Raw genomic sequence first — 17,071 nt, forward strand, 5'->3', positions numbered from 1 at the left:
TTTTTTCCGGCAGTGGAACATAGAAAGTGTAGTTTCTTTTGTTGCCTTAATGACTTCAGAACAGCAAGGAAAAGGGGAAAAAAGAAGAGTGGAGGAGGGAGAGAGAAGAGATCAAACGAGGGAAAAAATACTGTAAACAAAAATGTAGCGGGAGGCCCACCTCACACACAATGAAACAGTGTGTACTGTATGTGCGATGCATGGATGCACACAGGCATTCGAAAGCATACTAATGACATAAAAACTTATTCAGCAGTTCAGTATGTTTGTGTACGTTTTGGACACACACACACGCACACACACACACACACACACACACACACACACACACACACACACACACACACACACACACACACACACACACACACACACACACACACACACACACACACACACACACACACACACACACACACACACACACACACACACACACACACACACACACACACACACACACACACACACACACACACACACACACACACACACACACCCTGCTGTTTAGCATCCACCTAATCAACAGATTTAATAGGACTGAAATGAAAATGAAATGCTGCGCTCCACATCATGTGGTTCTTTTGAAAGTGCTCTCACTTGGACCTCAGAGTCAGACAGGTCCTCCCAGGGGCTTAAGGCTCCATGCTTAGTTGTACTTGTGCATAAAAACACAGCGGTTTAAGAGCAGTAATCATACTGAGTTGTGAGTCCACGTAAGCGTCTTGATTGTAAGTCGCACAAACCACAGTCACAGTATGTGCCAGGGATCTATACCACACACATGCACGCACATTGACATGTACGTACAGTAGACACGCGCACACCACACACACACACACACACACACGCACAGCACAGCACAGCACAGCACACTGCCACCCTGTCCCTCCTCTGCCCTACCCAGGAATAACAATGCATTATTCATGCCCTGAAGTCTCGTCTGCAGACACAAGTCAGCGTTTGCATTTATTATTCATCGCAAACAGCTCATACAATGAATTCTCAAACAAACAGCGCTTCCAGTAAGCACATGCACCTATCGTTTCTGTTCACTCTGTTTTTGTTTTGGCACAGATTTAAATGGGCTAGTTAGGAGAAATGAGGGCAGGGCGGAGGATGAGACAGAGCTTTATATGTCTGAGTTGTACTCCGTCGTACAATGTTATCGCACGCCGAAAACAACAGATCTATGAGCTCAAAACGCAGCGTGTGTGTGATGCGTTGTAACTTGTAACCTTATAGATCTGCTATCTGCATAAATTGGGCATTAGAGAGAGAGAGAGATGAGAAGCGATAGAGGATATGACTGTAAAGGATGCATTAGTTATTTTGATGAAGGTATGAATTAATGAGGGGAAGCTAATTCATTTTATGGGGAATGCTTTGGGGAGTAACGTACAACTTTTAGGGTTTTGTCATGTTGATACAATGACATGCAACTGCGGCTTACTGAGGAGCTTACTGTATAGTTACAGTAATGATCTGCCTTGCTAAGAACGATGGAGTAATACTTACGCAATTGAAAAATTGCACACAGATGCACAGTAGAAACTTTACATATTACTGTATAAACCTTTTGTACTGTGGTGCAGTATCTCCACTTAAGAGGAATAGTAACTTCTTGGAAAACCTTAGAATATTAAATATTAAAGGGCCATAGCCTCAATACATCATTGTCTATTCATAGCTCCTGCCTTGCGGTATATCATACTGTAAACAAAACGCGTTATGGTAAATGGCTTTGTTTTAGATTTCATGTGTGATTTTATTTAATATTTAATTTCATTTGTTTGTTTTCATTTGTTTACATCTCCAAAGTAATTAAAATGGTACTGAACTTGCCTGAATAACTGAGTCAGTGTCATCTAAACAGTTAATGAGTCACAGACTTTACATTTTGTTTGAACTCAGTCATTTCTCCAGAGACAATTTTCAGCGAGACATTCCAGATCAATCAACACTCTAAAATGTATTTTAAAACAACGATAGCGTAGCTCTAACAACAAATAACTAATGTGCGATGATATTATTGTGTTGGCTCACCTATGGCGTATCTCAAGCAAGTTTCATGAATTTTGATTGATTTTCATACCATCTCAATACAATCTCATAAATCAAACAAACAATGTATGCTTTGGAAAATGGTTGGCAGTAATGAGGATTTTTGCAATCCTACAAGGGATGGCTATACTGTAGCAGTAAGAGTACGCACACCATGTCTATATTAAAAAATATATTATTCTTGGATGTATCATTGTAGTTTAGGGCATGGTTATCCACATATGATAATGAGCCTCCCAATAACAAGAGACAGGTGTCATTGCTCCCTCGTCCTAGCTACAATATCCCACAATCACAGATGAAAATGTGCCTGTTTTATGGACAATTTGCCTGGCCGAGTGGCGAGTGGGAGGCAATTTATCCTGAATCAAAAGTAGCTTTTGCAATCTTATGCTAATGTACTCATCATTTATGCCAGAGTACTGTGTTTTTTTTTTCTTTCTTCTCCCCTTCCCCCACTATCACACATCTAAAGCATGTATTATCACGTAGAATAGTAAATCTTTAACTGTATCTGGTTTGTCTTTCCCTTTTGTGAACATGAGAAACACTGGCCGGCACACATCCTGGACACAAATACACATACTGTATGCAAACATACTTTATGTGACCTTTTTTGTTAAAACATAAATACATCTGAACAACCAAAGATTGAATAATTGATGGATTATGCTAAAGAAAGGAATGAAATAATCATAGATTGTTTTGAATGCTGGAGGAACATCAAAACCAGACGTTAACTTGTCAGAGATGATGTGAGCAGGGCAGGGTGACCTCCACTAGTTGGGACAGTTGCCTAGTGGAATAATTATGAATACAGTATGATGCTCTGCACTCTACCTGACACTGTAGCCTACCCATCAGTAATCGGATTGAAAAAGGTGCACTTGGTTTCTCCGACCGAGGCGCACCACCTGAACGTGACTAGAGCCGCGAGAGGCACGGCCGAGTGGAGTTAAAGCGAGTGAGTCGCTGTGCAGAGCGTTGTGAAGTCCTCTGTCCACCTCTGAGGTGACCTCGAGGAAAGCGAGCACTCCAAAATCGTAAGATTGTTGGCCTATTTGTCTCACAATGCGTGGCGCTGCAATTTGTTGAGAGTTTGTTGTTGCAACTATTTTTGTCTTTTCCCCACACACAATAGGGGGGGGGGCGCAGCCAGAGGCTATGGATATTTGGGGATCCTTGGCATGAAAACATTGGGGAACCACTGCTCTATACAGCACCGATTTGCATGAAAAGTGAAACGTATGGTGAAATGTATGGCGAAACAGAAGGTCCCAGGTTTTAATCCCATGTGTCCAACCCCTAACTGCTCCCCTTCAGTGCTCACCAGAACCATCTGAGCAGCCATCATCCATCAGCTGCGTGAAGCTGAAAAATGTCCCCCCACTGGTTTAACCAGGTCTCCCCCTACATAGCCCCAACCTAAGTTTATGTACCATAATGTGCCTGCAGGCATAATCGTTATAGAACAAGCCTTGTATTTATAGAGCATTGTTTGTCTGATTGTACAGAATGTATGTGTTTATAATATGTATATATTTATGTCCTCTCTAAAGTAGACCAACACAGCTCGCACGGCTACTATGTGCACGACATCACTCCTCCAGACATAAACAAACACAGCGTGAACAGTATGCCTGCCTGGTGAAATGAAAGTACAACTCATGAGGAAGAGGGTGACAGCCGGATCGTATAGTTGATCATTTATGTACTGTATGTATTTATTTTAAGTTACATCAACATTGTTCTTGTGAGGCCGTTTTGTATTTATTTATACAACTACTGTAGGATAAGTATTTAAAATGTTGTATAAATGACATTTTTATAGCAATGCGGCCAAAGGAGACATAAAGGTGCAGAAAGGTGGAGGTTTAGGTTTGGGAGACAGGCAGCAGTGGTTTGGTTATTTGGACTTGAGGAAATTAGTGCAGCTAGGCCACTTATATAGCCTCCCACACCTGTGCGTGGTCCCTCTTTTCTTTTAACACAGCATTGTGATTTGTGGGGCAGCTGGGGCTTCATTCACAAACTGCAAACATAGGAACTTACCATCCATAGATTGGACAAGGAGTGCGGGTAGCGCTTCATGTCTCAATAGAGCACCGAAGTGACGTCCACAGGGTCACATACTATTTTTGCATTGTAATCCCCATAGGGGAATTTTAGATCGCTTCATAATAACTGTGCTTGAAAAATAAACAAATCAACTCGGCCGTTTCACTCATATGGATATGAAGAATCAACTGACTGAGAGAAAACGCTAATGTTACTGCTGCTGAATTAGACATTTTCTCTAAAAACAGACTACCGGTATATCAAATATGACTGACTGGCGGTCGTAAACGATACAGAGACACCTCCCCGGCAATATCGCAGAGACAGTTTGTTTACTTTTGGACCACAATTCTTTTGTGGTCCAAAGACGATTTTAAGATGACCCCATGTTATTCTCTATGAACCAGGACTTTGGCGCTCTAAAATCCAACATTACTAACTCTAAACACCTAACCCTAATCGCATGCGAAAGCCACGGGTGAGTCTTAACCAGCCACGTATGTCGGACTATTGGTACTTCAGACTAACGTATGCCCGCCGGACAAGGAGGCCATGCCGTTATTGCCTTGTGTCTTGTTTTATTTATTAGTACAATTCACCTCCAGATAGAGACAAGTTTTCCTTTTATCTCACATGAGTGTGACCATTGTGAAAACTCATTTTGAATGGATGTGTACGGTGGTATCATACAGAACATGTATGAACATACATACTGTAAATGCTCTGTACAGCAAGTGGAACGAATACTATTTATGTTTAGAGTGCTACATGTTGATTTTAAAGCTGTAATGGGTTGGTATCAGTTAATTTGCTACTATACAGACAACGGGCCTTTTCTTTTAATGGTTATAAAAACAATTCATAAATTCATACACATATACGCTGCATACACAAGCACACAAACCACTATGCATCATGTCTTCAAATGAAGATAAACTGTTTTTACATTCATGACTACCTTTTACGATTGTCCCCATTTACAATGCAACTAACTGTGTGATGAATACACTCATTCCAACCCCCAATGAGAACTGTGCAGCCGTGCATCACCAACCGATATCTTTTCATGATAGTATAGGGGCATACATATCGTATAGATTTCTTCCCCCCATACAGTGGTGGAGCGATATAAATGTTTATTATTATTACTGTTACACTTTCCCCTCCTCCGGCTGCATTCCCTCCCTCTTTCAATTTACGTTTAAAGAACGATCTGGGGGAATGACGAGTGCTGGGGTCAAGAGGTGTGTTTGCGCGCTCTCTCTCTCTCTCTCTCTCTCTCATATATATATATATATATATATATATATATATATATCAATACAGGACTTGTAAGAATTATATTTGTATAGATGTGTAGATGCAAACAGTACAAATAAGGATATGGTGCAAGCAATTAATGAGTTCTATAGGAGAGCACTTTTCACAGAGGAGAGGGGAAAGAGAGACAAGGGAAGAACTGAAGTGAGAGTGTAACGCCCGGGATTCCAAGCCCGGTCTCCCGTGGGGAAAGCCAACATCTTATCCACTAGTCTAAAGGGGAATTCCCCCTTGGCTGAGGGAGATATTAGGCATTTTTTCATCAGGCAGAGCCTGCTAGAGCAGCCGGAAAAAGAAAAGAGACATAAGTGAGTGGATTCTTGATTAAAAAGCAATGATGATCTTCCGTTTGGACATTTTGTTTTCATGGAAAAATATTTTGTAGAAATGGTCAAAAATGTTATTTTGAAAGCCTTTTAGGCCTCAAGTTCAAGTAAAAATGTGGATTCATCAGTTTGACAGTTTGAGACAGCAGTGGTACCCGTATAACACTGGCGTTGATGGATTAAAATGGTGTGCCAAATATAAAAATCCCTAATTTCACATAAACTTGTGAATTAAGCGATATTACACGAGAGGGTGTTCTTTATCATCATTAATGCACGCATGCGATGCTGAAAGACATCGCAGAATATTGCAATTATACAACAGTTAAAACTAAGATAATGTCTTTTAATGACAGATGTAGCCACTATACGACCACAAATGTCCCAAGAAACAAGCTAGCCTAGCCACCGAGTCTGCTGCGCTCTGGGAAAGGCTTTAAAGGTTTCATGACATCATTTTTCATCAGGTTTTCTTTGAGGTTTTATGAACTTCGTTACACCCAAATAACCTGAACTTTCAGTGGACTTTCTGTGGTCTGTGATTTTCTTTGTGTTTGTGAAGCCTTTTGAGCTGCAATGAAAACAGGCAAAACAGTGAAAAAAGTGACATCTGCTGGCAGATTTGCACTTGTTTGAGCCAGAAAACCCCAGACCAAAAAACTATCTACTGAATGTTAAACGTTCAGGTTTTTTGTACAGTATGTAACTCATGTACAGTACATGGGTGCCATCGCAGGGAGAGCTCAGAGGTTGCCACAACAACCTTAGGGGGTGAAAATATGTGCCCATGATGTCTCCTGTAGAGGGTATGCACGTGACATCTTCATCAAACCCGGAATTTATGCAGGAATGCCTACTGAGTGGCAAAAAACTACTTTCTGGCCCCTGGCCATCTGATTGCATTAAATGATGTTAAACAATGTTAAACTCACTTTGCCTGTCGCTTTGCCACTCGATTTGCCATTCACTTTATGCATGCGCATACCCTCTATACAGTTGATAACATGCAGGCTTTATCCATTCAAATGTACTCATGATCAGTGGCGTCAGTTCAGCAACAGATAAGATATGGCAAGGTGACGACACGTGCCAAATTTTATTCATGTCTTTTTATGCTCTATTCTCCTCCATTTTTGCGGGTATGTGCGGGTATTTGCCGATTGTTTGGGGGGGGGGGGGGGGCATATTTTCCTCCATTTCCCTTCATTTTTCTAGAAATAATAAGTCGGGTGTCTTTGAGACACCCTTGCCAATCTGCCTTACAATGTCAGAAATGTTAAATAACAACATAGGGCATACATTAAAAAACAAAAAAGACTCACAAGATTGTAACCTATACTAAATAGCAGCTGCCATACCTTGTCATACCCAATTGACGCCTGTGCCCATGATGTCCCCTACCGTTGATAACATGGCTTTATCCATTCCAACCCCATCCCCTCATTGCCGTTTCTTTAGCGCACTGCAAGCAGTGTAAGAATCAGGGGGCTTATTTTTTATTAATTCACGGTTTCCTCGGTTACAGGGTCCTTTTCTTTCTTCCACGTTGTGAGAAGACCACCTCGCAGGGATTTTCCCCTTGACCAGGTCAGTACAATGGAAGAAAAGAGCCCCATTATGCGCACACACACACGAGTGCGCGTGCACACGCACGCACACGTGCATGCACACACACACACACACACACACACACACACACACACACACACACACACACACACACACACACACACACACACACACACACACACACACACACACACACACGCATGCAACGAGCCTATATTATCTTTATGAGGTTTTATACACCAATGACCACCAACACAGTGTCTCCTAGTGATCTCTAATCCACATCCAGGGTGAATAGAATGCTCTGAGGAAAAGGAGGGATTACACTGTAGGATTAATAGGAGTTTTAATTGTAAGTCCTCTTTATAATAGGAACAGTGTTTTGGAAGGAATAACAGTCACCTTCTATGATATTGTTTTAGAGGCAGCCAGCCGTTATACTTTTCACTGTCTGTCCACTGCGTCACACTTGTTGTCAGCAGTGTCTTGTCTATAGGCTTATTTAGTTTGGTTCATAGTCCAGTTTTCAGTGAAGAGGTGACCACCGAAAACTACAACATGACGTCATGCTGCAGTGGTCACCACTTACAACACATCTCTGTTTTTAAAACTACAACATGACGTCATGCTGCGGTGGTCACCACTTACAACACATCTCTGTTTTTAAAACTACAACATGACGTCATGCTGCAGTGGTCACCACTTACAACACATCTCTGTTTTTAAAACTACAACATGACGTCATGCTGCAGTGGTCACCACTTACAACACATCTGTTTTTAAAACTACAACATGACGTCATGCTGCAGTGGTCACCACTTACAACACATCTCTGTTTTTAAAACTACAACATGACGTCATGCTGCAGTGGTCACCACTTACAACACATCTCTGTTTTTAAAACTACAACATGACGTCATGCTGCGGTGGTCACCACTTACAACACATCTCTGTTTTTAAAACTACAACATGACGTCATGCTGCGGTGGTCACCACTTACAACACATCTCTGTTTTTAAAACTACAACATGACGTCATGCTGCGGTGGTCACCACTTACAACACATCTCTGTTTTTAAAACTACAACATGACGTCATGCTGCAGTGGTCACCACTTACAACACATCTCTGTTTTTAAAACTACAACATGACGTCATGCTGCAGTGGTCACCACTTACAACACATCTCTGTTTTTAAAACTACAACATGACGTCATGCTGCAGTGGTCACCACTTACAACACATCTCTGTTTTTAAAACTACAACATGACGTCATGCTGCAGTGGTCACCACTTACAACACATCTCTGTTTTTACTAACCACTGTTTCGGTGGTCACCGAAAACTGGACTCTGAATAGGCCTTTAGTGTTGTTCAATTGAAGTCAGTGGGTTACATTTTCACTATGTCATGTGTGGCTTATAGTTCAAAATCCAAGTCTGGCAAACCTATAAATGTGTACCATGGTGTGCGAGCGTGCACGTGCATGTGTGCGCGTGTGCGCGTGTGTGTGTACACTTGCCCTTTCCTGATGATGTGTTCAAAGAATGTGGGGCTTATAATTCAAAATCCAAGTCTAGAAAACCTAGAAATGTGTAGGCTACTGGGTTTCTAGGAATGTCTGTGCATGCATGCGTGCGTGCATGCATGCATGTGCGCGTGCGTGTGTGTGTGTGTGTGTGTGTGTGTGTGTGTTACGGTAGCACAGTGTATAACACTTGCTCTTTCCTGATGATGTGTGCAAAGAAATGTGGCCTCTGACACTTTTATGTTTGACAGACTAGAAAACAGAGCAGACCTCTGGGGCCCTGAAGCTTCACACTGGGTTGTTGGTATGTACAGTATGTGTACAGTACTGTGTGTGGGCATGAAGAGTGTTGTTTCTTATCACTTGGTCCCATTGTGACACATTTCCTTTCATTAATGGAAACAAGCCGTTCATTTTCACTGAAGAATGATTGACAGGTATAATTAGTCCCCCTCTGTTGGTGTCAGCTTCACTGACCAAAAGGATGACAGATGCCTTTCTGATGGTTACGTTATGAATGGGCCTGCAACACATTGATCAGAAGTGGAAGAAGATTAAATTCAGTCCGGGATTTATGGGAAAACAATCTATATAGTAGATTTAAAAGAGCTGACAGAAATCTTTCTTCATTGATATTTCATGATTTGTTTCACCATTCAATAGAATGTCTTGTCTCTTGTATACATTATATTTCGGGGAATACAATATTTTCCAACATAGCCTACGATTTTACTCCCCTTATTATACTTACTATTATCTTTTTTTTACTCAAGTATACCAACTACCAAGTATTCAGAACAATTTAGATTGTTTTGCAACTGTTTAAGGTCCTTGCAGACTGCTGTTTTTGAGTGGTGCAACCACTCCATTAAGGAGCTATGTACTGTATGTCTGTCCCAGCTGGCTGGCTGGCTGTGTCCGTCCCTGGCTAGGTCTCACACACACACACACACACACACACACGCACATATTAACTGTATATATGATGATTTCGGGTGTGACAGTACAGTACAGTAGAGGGACCCCCACACGGTAACTCTCATTTCTCTACCGCTTCGGACGTGGGGCGGCTCGCCGAAACCGGGCCGGCACCCTGGGCGTGTTCCTGTGGGTCTGGAACTTCCGGGGACCCCCGGAGACCCCCACACGGAGTTGCACAACTCACTTCACACGGGTGTAATTTTTTTAAAGTTTTTGTTTTGTATTGTTTAGAAACAGGGCGAAAAAGAAAATCAAAGAAAATGTTCAAAAAAATGCAGCAAGCTGACATACTGTACCTCCTAAGGCAGTTGCTTTGCGAAATTCTGTATGTAGAATCCAAAATTCAATAAAATAAACTTAAATGATAGACCCGGTCTAGAGTGTGTAAAAAAAATCTTCCCTTGCTGTCTCTTCCACTGTGAAAAACAATCTCCTATTACTTTGTACCTACTCTCATTCATCAGAAATAAGATGACAGTGTTCTGGATGAAGTGCATTTTCCCCCTAACTGGCTATTTACACTATAATGGTTTTTAGTGCACAACGGCCTTCTGACCGTGTTTGGGTGCAAGACAACTGCTAAGCTATACACTAGGAGCTATGTGTGCCATTCCACAGAAAATCTACTTTGAGGTTATTACTTGGCAAATCAATAAAGAAAGAAATTGAAAGATGGGATTTTGCATGCCATTTCCTGCACACCGAGCCATCAATTTATGTGTTACCACTATTACTACTTCGGGCTATGGAATCAACCTATTTTGATTTTAGATTGCCTCTTGTACTACTGCAGTGGTTCTCAAAGTGTGGTCCGGGGACCACCAGGGGTTGTTGAAAGGGTCCTAGTGATGGTTCAGTTTCTATTTAACTATATAATCTATATAATAACTGACTTTAACTGTGTTGTCTACAAACTCACAACGCATTACAATATAACGATTGTCAGCTCTTATGTCTGTTTATTTTGTTTTATTAGTATTATAATTCTATTATTATTATTATTATTATTACCCTTATTATTATTATTTATTTTTTAACAAATTTGTCATAATGTAACACACATCTTGTGTTATGGGGGTCCCTGGCACAAAATATATTCAGATGGAGGTCTGAGGGCAGATACATTTGGGGGTCTTTGACATGAAAATGTTCACAAATCTGGTGCCGACTACAGGGTGTGATTAAACGTGTAAATATGTACGGTGCATGCTTACGCATTGTAATCATCTCCAAAAATCACTAACCGAGAATAGCATGCCATCCCACTAATATGTCCTAATTCACAAGCTCAGTTCAAAATGAATGTTCAATTACACCAGACATTAGGCCAGAGACACGGCAAAACTGATGGAAACCAGCAAGAAATGCAGTGATTTGCTAACTGAGTTGCTCAAGATCTTTGCTTCAACAAGTTAATGCCATGCATTGCATAAAAACGTGTTTGTATTCTTTCTATTACGTCTACAATAATTACTAACACTAGTGAGAGTGTTTATAGGCCCTATTCTATCTTTACAAAGGTATAGTGATAAAACATGAAAAAGATTATTGTCCATCTGTAAACTATGCTGCTAAAATCCTGGAATCTCTGGTTCAGAACCAAACAGAACATTATTTCAGCTGAGCCCGATCTCACCCAAGCACGGATTGGCAATTCCGTACGCCTAGAAAACCCCAAAATCCATTACGCTACTACTGTTTTGACCACGACAGAGGTGTGGCTTTCACTAGTATTGCATGTACAGAATTGCCAATGCGTGCTATTTCACCGTGTCTGGGTGATATCTGGTTTGACATATACGATTCTGTGTTATTGGGTTCCAACTTGGACGGGGCTGAGTCAGCTCTATACCGAACTTCACAACATTCGACACAGCAACTCACAGTGGCTCAAGTTTGGTGCCCCTCCGTCACACAGGATTTCAGTGTAGTATCTTAATGTACAGATGTTTTACCCACTCAGTGGCCTTGCGGTTAGAGTGCCCACCCCTCGGACTGCAGGAAGGTCAGGGTTCGATTCCCGGCCGGGTCATACCAGACTGTGAATAATGGGACCCAGTGCCTCCCTGCATGCTTGGCCCTCGGCATGGAGGGAGGTGTACACAATGTACGGATTTGGGGGTTTTCTAGTATGTACGGAATTGATAATCTGAGTTATTTCACAGTGTTTGGGTGAGGCCAGGTTGTTCTGCTACTTCACTGGTTTTCATTTTGCTCCGGGTAGCAGAAAGTCCCGTGCTGCCTGTGTGTAGGCCTACTGTACACACATGTCTAATGTTCTTGATACTTTGGATCACTATAGGTCAGTGGTTCTCACATTTTCTGTATGTAGGAACACCATGACCCTTGAGAGCATACAAAATGGAAGCAAATGGACCGCCTGTACGGGTCCATTTGGTTTCATGTGTACGCTCTTTGAGTTACAGACTTGTAAGGGTCAATTTGGAACCCTTCAAGGAACCCTGAGGGTCCATGGACCCCCGTTTGAGAACTACTGTTCTAGATAGTGTGGTAGGGGTGTAACCACAGCGATATGATACATATCACGATACATGGTTGACGATACGATACATGGATGATATTGGTTCATTCAAGGCGATACGATACGATTCAATGATTTAAAATCGATACAGTAACTATTTAGCAAAGAAATTAAACCTAAGACTATATTCTGCATCTACTTGCCACATATTGGCATACTGTATGTTAATGTATTTAAAATAAAACCATAGCACCACCATTATCCTTTTCATGTCGCGCACCATCTAGAAGGCGCCACAATTTGGTACAAATTTGATTATTTGTCGATGCCGATTATTTGCATTGCAAAACAATACGATACAAAGTCAAACAATACAATATGTTGCTGTTTACATATCAATATACTTCGATTATTGAAATTAAAATGGATTGTTCGATGCAGTTACTATATCGTTACACCCCTACTCACAACGCATCGGCTATATTCATGGCTTGGCCACTTTCAATGGCTTACTTTCTGGTATCCCGTAAATCGCACTTTTATGCTGATTCTTTTTACTTTTTTGTACCGTTCTGATATACTACAATCAGCCAATGGAACCATGTGTATTACTTCAATACTCTTTAAGTCAGCTTCTTAACCTTATATTAGTACATCAATACATGCTTTTTGGGGGAGATCAGAATCAAAATTCAGATAATGATGAACAAACATCATAGGCTATATTGGAAATTGTGATCACTTTTCTTTTAATTTCATACCTCTGACTTGTGGAACATCTTTAGCAGTTTTAATTTCTGTAGTTTCTTTTGAATTATTATTATTATCATTATTTATTGCATGCACTTTTATGTCTTTTTGTGTGTGTTTACCTGGCCTTATGATAGTTACAGGTCTCACAGAAAGCAATTACCATCAACCCATTGAAGGATCTCTATATTGCCTTTTATGCTGTCATCCAAAGAGCTCTGCAGTAGCATGCAAATGTAATATTACCATTATTATTATACAAAGGTAGACCATCACACTGCGACAGTAATGTAGCAACTGACAAGGCCACCTTAACATAAAATACATTAAAACAAAATGAGTGTACATGTGAGTAACATTCCATTTCGTTACCGAGTGTTGTGAAATTAATGAGGGATTGATAATACAATGAGCTGAAAACAATATATCCCTTGCATATTGCATCAGTAAGCTAAGTGTAAACATTCTATCTCGTTCACACATCAAAGATTACAATATATGCATAATAACATTGAGCCATAAAGCTGAATGTGCAGCCACTGCCACAGGAAAAAATATATATAGAATATATATAATGTGATGGATTTCATTCATGTTTTATGTACCGCAAATAAAGCCGACCAAACTAGGAGGCATGCTAAATGGCCAGCTACTGTAGGACGAGAGCATTGATCTCAAGGGAAAGCAAGTCAAGCAGCGTGAGCACATTCATTTCTAGACAGAATAAAGAGTGTAAGACAATTATGGCGTCACATATCCAGGGAATAATGTCAAAACAACACCATGCTGGGATTCGAAGGGGCAGAAATTCCATGCCTAAAATAAACAATGTCCCCCTCTTTTCTTTTCTTTTCTTTTTATAAAGTTACATACAGTACCCATGCTCAAACAAATCCCATCTCATAGAAAAAAAGTTTAGTTTTTTCAGTAGAGCCTGAATTAGCTATCCATTTTAAATTAAAAATGTTCGCTTCAGCTATTTATTTGAATGCAGTAGATACTGGTATGCAAAAATGTGCAATGTTTGAAGCTTTAAATTAGGAGATGTTTCACGAGCAGTAGCCTATCACTGATATGGAAATTCGTGCGGGAAAAAAATGTGACATGCATTACATTGATATGCAAATGTACAACACATTTGAATGGAAGGTATAATGTTAAACCAGTAAATTGGGAGAAAATTGGTGCATGTTCCCAGCTTCACTCTAATTGTGTTCCTGCCTTTGTCAGGTCTATGCAGGGTGACAGACAGATGGGTGAGAACTGAAACATGCTTTTTGGAGGAGTTTAAAATTAAAATGCTCCTCATGTGTGAATAAAAGACACCTGTGGTATTCGTGTGTGTGTGTGTCATGCTAAATATGTTTACCCATAAGCCCCTATATTTCCCTGCAAGTCATGTTGTCAGATAGGCCTAGGGTCTCCCCGCCCCCCTTCTTTTTCTCTGGTGTAAGGTATAATCAGATATAATAATGTTGGTTTATTCAAAAATTATTAAAAAACATGGATACAGTTATTGAATAGGGCTTGGAAATATGGAAGAATGGTGTATATTTCTGTTTTGACTCCTGGTGTGGTAGCTATCAAAAATGAATTCACTGCCAATACTTCAACTTCCACTCTTCTATATCTCTTCATGTCTCTCCTACTTCTCTCTCTCTGTCTGTTTCTCTCTCGCACACGCACGCACGCACACACGTGCACGCACACACACGTGCACACACAGTCCTGGCATTGGACCAAGACATGGGAGCGCCTGCTGTGTTTTTGACACACTCTTCCTTTCATAAATCAAACCCAGCTGAGGCAAGGTCAGGTTATTACCTTACTTAAATTTTCTCTCTTTCTCCCTCTCTCAAGCTGCTTCCACTGAGAAAGGTTTTATTTTTTTATTTTATTCTCAAGGTCCATAAAATTCTATGTTTTGAAAAGAAACAGAGAGGGCAGGCTGAGGGTTTGGGAGTGAGTTGGATTTGGAATGGGATTGCTGCATAAATAAATCAGAAGAATACATTCTGTCTATAGCAAAAGTGTGTGTGTGTGTGTGTGTGTGTGTGTGTGTGTGTGTGTGTGTGTGTGTGTGTGTGTGTGTGTGTGTGTACATGTGTGTGAATACTGATTATCCAAACAAGACTCTGTGAGGATCATTGTGGTCAAATGTTGGTGATTGTGTGTTACATGTGAGGTGTAAACATGGATCATCCACAAGGCCGATCTGGCATCAGAATGAGAGGAACAGTGAAAAAGCCCTGGGTGGAGGAATGGATGGGAGGTGGGTAAAGGAGAGATAGTTCGGCAAAGAATGAGGGAGGATGAAAAGAGAAACGTTGAGTAAACCAACCTGAATTAATTCACCTTCAGAAACTGGGGGAGTGGGATGGGGCGCGTGCAAATAGTTATTTGTGTGAGAGAGAAATGGGAGTTATGGAAAGTTATAGGAGAAGTGGCTCATCGAGATTAAGCCTTAAATTCATGTGTGCTTATCAGTGGATGGATCTATGACTTTTCATCCCCTTCAGCGATGGGGTTCTAAGGCAGTGTGATAAGGCCAGTGTATGCCTTTCATTGATTTCAATGGGAGTGCCGTGTATACTATACTATATGCTACCCACGCCGGCTGAGTGTCTATTCTGCACTGAGCAATGCATGTTTGGCATGTTTATCTGGTCGATGAGAGTACACAGTAACTTTTTACTATGCTGCCCAATCACAGTGGAGGAGGGGGTGGGGCAATCACCACAAAGGACCAGTCACTTCCTATTATTTATAAGTGTGATGATATGACTTCTCACTGACATTTCTGAACACACATACTGCATGCGGGTTGCCGGTTTTGTCCTCTCTCCCTAATTTTGCTATCACAGTTTGGTTTGACTAATAATGTCTCAGCTGAAAAATCACAATGCCTCCAAAGCAACCTCAAGCGCTCCCAGATGGGTATTTTCAGAAAAGCAGCTGGTGTTTTCAGCTGTTTCCAACCACAGACCCAGGTCTGGTTGGGTGTAAGGAGCAGCAGGGCGCCTCAAGGCTTTGCTAGCGTGTGTGTGTGTGTGTGTGTGTGTTGCATCAACAATAAGGATTTAGCTTCAACCTGGATTAAATCAGGTTTAGCAATTGCTGTTGCAACAAAAGATAAAGCTAGTTAAAAAATAATCAGGTTTACATTTACTCCATCCTTTTGATGTTGGTCAGTTTTCACAGTAAACCTGGATTAATTGTAATGCTGTGGCTTTACTACTTTCCTTGCCCTGACTTGGGCGGCTGTGGCTCAGGAGGTAGAGCAGGTCGCCCAATGATCCCTGGGTCGGCGGCTCAAATCCCAAGTTTCCTTGGGCAAGACACTGAACCCTACATTGCCTCCAATTAGTTGGTCGGTGTGAGCCGACCAACTTCACCTCCCTATGTATGAATGAATGAATCAGGTAGTAACACAGATTGGGAAAGATCATGCTTGGTGCTCCACACTTGGACTTCCTGGGAATTAATGTGATGAAAGACCTATTAAACCCATTCTGGGCGGGAACCCCTATTGGTATCTTACCCCCTCAGGCCGGGCACCCATATTTGGGTTCTGTACAGTATGTACAGTATTCAAAAATGTAATTTTTTTGATGCTGCTATATAAATATTTGAAGTTTTTCAGAAACCTTAGGTCAGGATTTAGAGGCGTTTTTAGAATCGGCCTTAGGCCTAAATGGGTTAACAGTTGTAGATATTGTGTAGGTAAGTCAAAGTCCACTAACATAATGTTAACAGCTATATTAACACAACATTAACAGGTATAAATATAGTCCAAAGAGTACAATCCCCCCAGTAGTGTGGTTATGAATGGACAGTTAATCCACAGTGGACAGGGAGGAATATACTGTATATTCAGGGACGTACGTGGCACCAGGAATCCAACGGCTGCAGACATAAGGAGAGTATAGGACCAACCTTCTGTAAGGTGAACAATAGAACTTTCCAAATAAACAGCGGTGGTTGTGGGTGGGAGTT

At 41.1% G+C, this 17,071-nt stretch overlaps 1 long non-coding RNA gene across 2 annotated transcripts in view; it reads left to right on the forward strand.

The window, feature by feature from the left end:
- Positions 1-17,071, forward strand: part of LOC308318035 — a 145,534-nt gene that overhangs the window by 103,532 nt on the left and 24,931 nt on the right. Inside the window, exon 5 of one of the 2 annotated variants that reach the window (XR_013964313.1) lies at positions 7,294-7,355. The exons of the other annotated variant lie outside the window; for it this stretch is intronic. This is a non-coding gene — a long non-coding RNA (uncharacterized lncRNA). The remainder of the gene's footprint in view (positions 1-7,293; positions 7,356-17,071) is intronic. 2 annotated transcript variants of the gene reach the window in all.

Source organism: Protomyctophum bolini, assembly GCF_963924005.1.
Source record: "Protomyctophum bolini genome assembly, chromosome: 7".
Taxonomy (NCBI): Eukaryota; Metazoa; Chordata; class Actinopteri; order Myctophiformes; family Myctophidae; genus Protomyctophum; species Protomyctophum bolini.